We start from the raw sequence: 7129 nt of genomic DNA on the forward strand, positions 1-7129 counted from the left end.
CGCCCCGCCCGAGCGGAAACAGTTTGTGCTTTGTCAGGTCAGGTGCCTGACATCGGAGAGTCGGGATCCGCCTGTTTCGTTTGGACGCCCGCTGCCAGCCCGGCCCTGCCAGCCCTGAGCGCGGCTCGCTGGCCCAGGGGATCTCCGGCGTGGGAGGCGGAGGGTGGCATGCCTGGGGCGCACATCGTGTGTGTGGGCGGGAGTGGATTGTCGGGCGGCCGGTGTTTTCGGCCCTCGTACAGGTCGGGAACGGGAGGGCGCTGCAGTGGAGTCTCGGGAGTGTCGTGGGGCTCAGGGGCCGAGAAGAGTACAAGCTGGGAAAGGTCTCCAGCAGATGGAGAGGGGCGCAGGCTGGGGTGGGGGGATTGGGAAAGGCAGTAAAACAGGTGGGTTGCCTGCGGTTAAGGATATATCTATATATATACCTTATATATCTGCCATATCTTAACGGTTAAGGATTCAACATGTCTGAAATGCCCCTGTATGGTTTTCCTGCTTCCTTGCCATTTTCTGAACTCTACCTCCGAGTGAAACGTGCCTGTTTTTTGTTTTTGTGTTTCAATCTAGCCATAGCTCCTGCGGAAAGATAGATTAACTGCAAGCTTCAGGACTCTCCCTTGCTTTCCCTGTATATCTAAGGGTGCCAGCAACGACTGATAATAAAATTCTCACTCTCTGTAGCACCTTCCGTCCTAGGAACTCAGAGGTCTTTGCAAAAAGCAATTAATCCAATCTCACAACAAAAGAATCTCATTATCCTTAATACAAACTGGGGAAACTGAGGCACATAAAAGCAAAGTACCTTGTCCAAGATTGATAGCAGGGAAGTGATAGAGCCAGAAACAGAATCCAGGTGTCCTATGTTCTATTCTTCATGCTCAATCAACCAAAGCCACAGTCTCTCTCTGCTAATGTATAATTTTATATGAAATCTGGCTAATACACACTAGAGGCAGAAAAGTCTCCTGAAAGGATTAAGTCCCTGGCTTTGTATGTAAAAGATTGCCTAGACCTGATACTGCAGTTTGACCATCAGTGTACATAGGAGATGAGAGCTCTTTAGCCCAAGAAATTGTGTGTGCTTCCACAGACTCTTTGTTTTATGGGTCTGAATTGATTCAGAATCTGCACACAAATCATATTCACCATAACACTGCCCTCTTATACTGCAGGTTTCAAGTCACCTGTGGGATTTGGGATACTCTTAGTTATTCTAATGTCATGTTTTTCTTCATTCTGTTTTAATAGTGGCTGGTGCAGGTGCTAGCTTGGCAGCCTCTGGGAGCAGAATCATCTGTACAGTGAGTATAGCCTGGGCAGTGGCAGGGCAAGCTCCCCATCCCCCAGCAACGTGCCTCAAGGGTGTGTCTACACAGCAATACGAGATGTAATTGCAGCATGGGTAGACATATGTGCCCTAGCACGGCTAAGAATAGGAGAGTCAAACAGTGGCTCAGGATTCAGTGTGGGGTGTGCAAGCATCTTGGGAATGCTGGGTTTATATTTGCATTGCTAGGCTATGCTGAAGCCTGTGGCACCACATCTACGCTATTTTTAGCCGTGCTGGTGCTAGTAAAGCTAAGGAACATATGTCTACCAGTGCTGCAGTCACACTTAGGATTGCAGTGTAGACATACGCACAGGAGAGATGGTAATTCAGTCCTGGGTCTTTCTGGTGAGACCACCAAAAAACAGCCAATTAGAGCTCTGTGGACAGGCCTCATTACTTTTATGTCCTCCCTCTTGGGTGGAATCACACAATATTCCAACTCTCAGATCAGGAAATGGGCTGTAGTCCCCTGTGTACCATCCATGATTTCGTAGGCAGGTCCAAGTCTAACTGGGTTTTGGCCCCTGCTGTAGATTTCTCTCTAGGAGCTATAACTATTGATTTTTACAGTGACCAAGTAGGTTCCTTAAAGAAAAGTATTTTTTGTTCAGAACCATGGCATTCAGTGAAACAGCTTCTTAAGACAATAACAGTCTATATGCATTTATGTCTTGCCTATGGCTTAGGCAGGCCTAGCTTATTCCAGACTCCCCACTTCTGGACTCTGAGATGCAACATATTTCCATGCAGATCCAGTGTGTCCCTGTCTCATTGGAAGCTTTGCTCTTAATAGTTCCAAAGCACTTTGTTTAGATTTCTCTCCTGGATCCCCCTCCCTTGAGTCACCAGCCAGGCAGTGTCCCAAGCAAGGTAGAAGTAAAACTTCAAAGGAGCTCACAACTTTATTGTTTTTGAGTACCTGCAACATTGTTTGCTTTCTGCCCAGTGTAGCCAACTTTCCGAAGATTTAGCTCTGATAGTCACATAGCAAACAATACAACAGCAATCCACAAGCAGACGGACATGTGATATTCATAAAAGCAGCTTCCACATTCTCCATGGTGTCTATGCAGGAATCCTTCAGTGAGCTCTGAAATTCAGCCACCTTTGGAGCAGGGCACAGCAGTTATTAATACAGGGATCTCATCTCACCTACCTCTGAAATGAGCCAAGAATACAAGGGATCTTCACCAGACTGAAATAAAGGCTCCTGAAGGGGTAGAGAATCCCAGTATGTCACTGTTTCCCCACCACATCCTCTGATAAGGGGGCAAAGAAAACCAGTATGTTCCTATCCCATCAATGTAATAGCTGTTGGGAGAGGGAAGGGGATAGAAAATCTTGACCCCGCCCCCCCAACACCTGCTGAGGCAGGGTTACAGAATTAAAGTATGTCCCAGTTCTCCCAGTGTGGGAGCTATTGTTTGATATCAGAGCAGCAGGATTCACAGCTCTTAGATCTGTCATTCCCTGAAACTGTTCTGCCCTGTGCTGGTCATAACACAGAAGTAAAGGAGAAGACCCAAATTGCAGGGACATAGGCTGGAGCATTCAGACCCTGGAATCTAAACCTGCAGGAGACTTTCCCCTCTGACTCGGTACTGATCCCCCCCCACATTGCCAACAGGGTGCATAGGCTGCTTTGCTGCAAGGAGTAATGTGGGTGACACATTGGAGAGTTCTTCCTTCTGAGCCAGTTCTGATCCCACGCTTTTACAATGGATGATCTTCTGGCCAAGATGCTGGAGACCAAGCAGATGAGCTTTTGCCAGCCTCCACAGTAAGATGAGGGGGACTGGAGGGCTGGGGAAAGAAATGGCTGTCCTCTGCTCAGGGGATTAGGGCTTCTGTCAGCCCCCACCCCCATCCCCCAGCAAGGTGGTATGTCTTGAGGGGCCCCAAAAGAGGGAAGGGAAGGGTGTGTCTGATGATCAGGAGGTTAGGGCTTCTCTAATCCTCATGGAGAGTGGGGCTTGTTACTGAGCTTCCTCTCTTTCTCTCTGCATCTAGGGTGACCAGACAGCAAATGTGAAAAATCGAGACAGGGATGGGGAGTAATAGGAGCCTATTTAAGAAAAAGACCCTAAAATCGGGACATCTGGTCACCCTACCTGCATCCCAGGTGTGGCAGCCCTGGCTCTGTCTGAGAACTCCATGGGCAGCTTTCTCATGATGGTTGGTGCTAAAGAGTTTCTTTGGTTGCTTTCTCAGGGTGCCTACTGTGACACCCTGGCACCCCAATATTCACCACTGTCATAGAATAGAATCATAGAATATCAGGGTTGGAAGGGACCTCAGGAGGTCATCTAGTCCAACCCCCTGCTCAAAGCAGGACCAATCCCCAACTAAATCATCCCAGCCAGGGCTTTGTCAAGCCTGACCTTAAAAACCTCTAAGGAAGGAGATTCCACCACCTCCCTAGGTAACCCATTCAAGTGCTTCACCACCCTCCTAGTGAAAAAGTTTTTCCTAATATCCAACCTAAACCTCCTCCACTGCAACTTGAGACCATTACTCCTCGTTCTGTCATATAATTAGGATATGTTTTGCACAAAGTATGCCTTGTGACATATCTTTCTAAAATTCTTGGTCTTCTACACATTAATATCTCATTGAATTGTATGTGTTATCGTATGTGAAGTTATGAAGTTTGGCTAACACCCACAAGCAGCCTTTCAGGTACAACAATAAAAAGGCCAAACAATGTCAATGTCTTATTGAGGAAATGCACACAGGCACAAGGATTACCCCAGGAACTGTGTACAATAGAAATGTCTCAGAGCTATCAATATACAGTGGGAACTGTTTGACCCAGGTCACAGCAAAAGAGCTTTCCAGCAAGTGGGAAGAAGATATAAAAGGGAGAAATGACATCATGATGGTACCTCACTCCTCCTACAACTCACCTGGAAACACCTGAGGAACAAAGACTGAACTGGGGGAAGTGATGGTCCCAGGCTAAAGGGATTTCTAGCCTGTGTATGAAAACCTGGGAGACCCAAGCTGCAAAGCAAAGGCAGCTTGTGCCTTAAGAATTTGCCAGTCTGTTTATCGCTCAGGATGAGAATTTGCTAATTCATATCCTACCTATCTAGTATGTTAAGCCCAGTTTGCATTATTGTTTATTTACTAGGTAATCTGCTTTGATCTGTTTGCTATCATTTATAATCACTTAAAATCTATCTTTTGTAGTTAATACATTTATTTTATGTTCTAATCCAAACCAGCGTGCATTTGAGCTTGGTTACCACAAGTGTGCATGGTCCTCTTCACATTGAGGGAGGGGCAGACCGGATGTTAAAGCCATATACTGGTCAGATTTGACCAGGGCAGGATGGTACTGCTCTGGGGTCCTAGGCTGGGAGGCTGGTGGTTAGAAAGCCTGCATGTAACTGCAGCTGGGTGTGTCCCTACCTGTGTGAATGCTGGTGAAAGTGCAAGCTTGTAGGGCTTTGCAGCTTGTCACAGTAGCACAGTGTGAGAGGGAGCCCAAGCTGTTGAGTCAGAGGGCTCACGGTACCCCAGTTCCAGGTAGCACCCCAGGGGGAACCTGTCACACCTACCCCTTTAGGAACTCTCATTGGTAGTCTTTCAGGGTGTCTGGCCCTTTAAGAGCTCTTTCGTCCTATCCTCTCAGGTGACCAATGTCTTTAAAAACTCCTGGGATTATCCTCCAGACTAGAGCTATTTATAAAGTCTCCTCTGGGTTCCTGCCCTTTTGAGGAACCCAGTCTGTCATGTTGCCATGATGAAATTCATTTATAGTGCATAACAAGAACTTTATGGAATCTATAGACTTCGATGGCACTGTTTAAATTAACGGTCCACATATAACATCTACATAGATTACATGCAAATAAACTATGCTAAAAGAACATTATTTAGGTCACAATACCAAGCATTCAAAAGTTAGGAATATCAGAATTAAGGTTCTCGGTGCAACCTTAATCTAGCACCCTTGTGCATATCAATTATGATATCATCTGTAAAGGCATGTTTTTAGAACAGGACTGCTGTGTCTTTCAGTAGACAGGAAGCGGGGTGCTCAAGGAATGAAGTGTTGCCAACTCCTGTGATTACATCACAAGTTTCATGATATTTGGTATTTTTTCTAGCCCTCATGGCTGTGGAGACAATCTTGACAGCAATACCTCAAAAGGCTCAAAACCCAGAAAGCAAACAAAAAGAACCCAGCATTTATTATTTTTAAAATATCATGATTTTGGGACCTGACTCATGATTTTTGAACACTTGGGGTCAGCAATAATGGGAATGAGGCAGCTGTTCAATATTTCTTATTTCCCCTCATCTTTTACTATGTGGCCCTTTGCCTTATTTACTGCATAGCTTCCATGTCCTGCATTATTTCTTATTATTTATTTCTTCATGGGATTTTTTGATACTCATCAGCATAGTATCTGAGCCTCCCAAATATTAATAAAAGGCTCTCCACATCTCTACTATGAAATAAGAGAGCACTATTATTCCTATTTTATAGATGGGGAAACTGAGACTTTCCTGAGGCCACACAGGGAATCAATGGCAAAACAGGAATTAGAACTCAGAAATTTCTTTATTGCTCAGTCTGTGCACATGCTTCCAGACCACACAGTATTACTGCCAGAGGTGCTGAGCACCCACAGCTCTTATTGACCTCTGTTGCAGTTGTGAGCACTCAGCATTTCTGTGAATCAGGTCCCAAGCTGGTCTGTCTCAAGTTCATAGAATCATAGAATATCAGGGTTGGAAGGGACCCCAGAAGGTCATCTCGTCCAACTCCCTGCTCGAAGCAGGACCAATTCCCAGTTAAATCATCCCAGCCAGGGCTTTGTCAAGCCTGACCTTAAAAACCTCTAAGGAAGGAGATTCTACCACCTCCCTAGGTAACGCATTCCAGTGTTTCACCACTTAGTTGAGCATTCAGAAATTAAGGAACGCAGTTAGTGGCCACCTGCTAATATTCTGATTTAAATAACTTGTCCAACATCACATGGGAAACTTGTGGCAGAAGCAGGGATGGGACTGAGTTCTCTTCTACAGTATAAACTTGCCTAAGCCACAAGACCATCTTTTCTCTTCTTGCAGCCCTTCCTTCCTCATAATCTTTACGTGTCTTCCAACTTCTGCAAAAATGAGGCAGGGATCCTACAAACAGCCTCATTCACTGCACAACCCTGATTCATTCCTTGTGCACCTAGCATTCTGTGCACTGAATTAAGAGTATCACATAGTGCTCTCTCAGGGTGTTGTTCTCACATGGTGCCTTCTTTGGTCTTTAGAGTTCTCTGGTCTTGCCCTCTCAAATCACCTGTCACTTTAAGAGTTTCCTGTACTGCCAGCTCTGGTCGTTTGATCAATGGAAAGCTTCTTGTATTACATCCGATGAAGTGAGCTGTAGCTCACGAAAGCTCATGCTCAAATAAATTGGTTAGTCTCTAAGGTGCCACAAGTACCCCTTTTCTTTTTGCGAATACAGACTAACACGACTGTTACTCTGAAGTCTGTATTACTTTAGCACGTGTAATATGGGCTCATAAAAATCAAAGGATTTATCAGGACACTGAAAGTAACTCCAGCACACACAAGCTGGACTTGATTTCCTCCTAGACCCATGAGCAGATTAGATACAACAACATAATATGAAAACAAGACAAGAATTTAGTTGTAAGGTAAAAGATATAGCACCACCTCCTCATGGAGGGGCTGTCAACACTGATCATTACACATGGTAGCTAGCCCTTTAGGAGCTTGTGGGGTGGCCTCTCAGAACACCTAGACCTAGCAATTCACTAACTTCCT

At 45.4% G+C, this 7129-nt stretch overlaps 1 long non-coding RNA gene across 1 annotated transcript; it reads left to right on the forward strand.

Annotated features, from left to right (window-relative positions):
* The first annotated feature begins 372 nt into the window (after positions 1–372).
* On the forward strand, positions 373–6769 carry LOC142069315 (uncharacterized). The gene is made up of 2 exons (XR_012665075.1): positions 373–1301; positions 3341–6769. It is a non-coding gene; the product is annotated as an uncharacterized LOC142069315 (long non-coding RNA).
* The last annotated feature ends 360 nt before the right edge of the window (positions 6770–7129 follow it).

The sequence above is a fragment of the Caretta caretta genome, chromosome 1 (assembly GCF_965140235.1).
Source record: "Caretta caretta isolate rCarCar2 chromosome 1, rCarCar1.hap1, whole genome shotgun sequence".
In the NCBI taxonomy this organism is placed as follows: Eukaryota; Metazoa; Chordata; order Testudines; family Cheloniidae; genus Caretta; species Caretta caretta.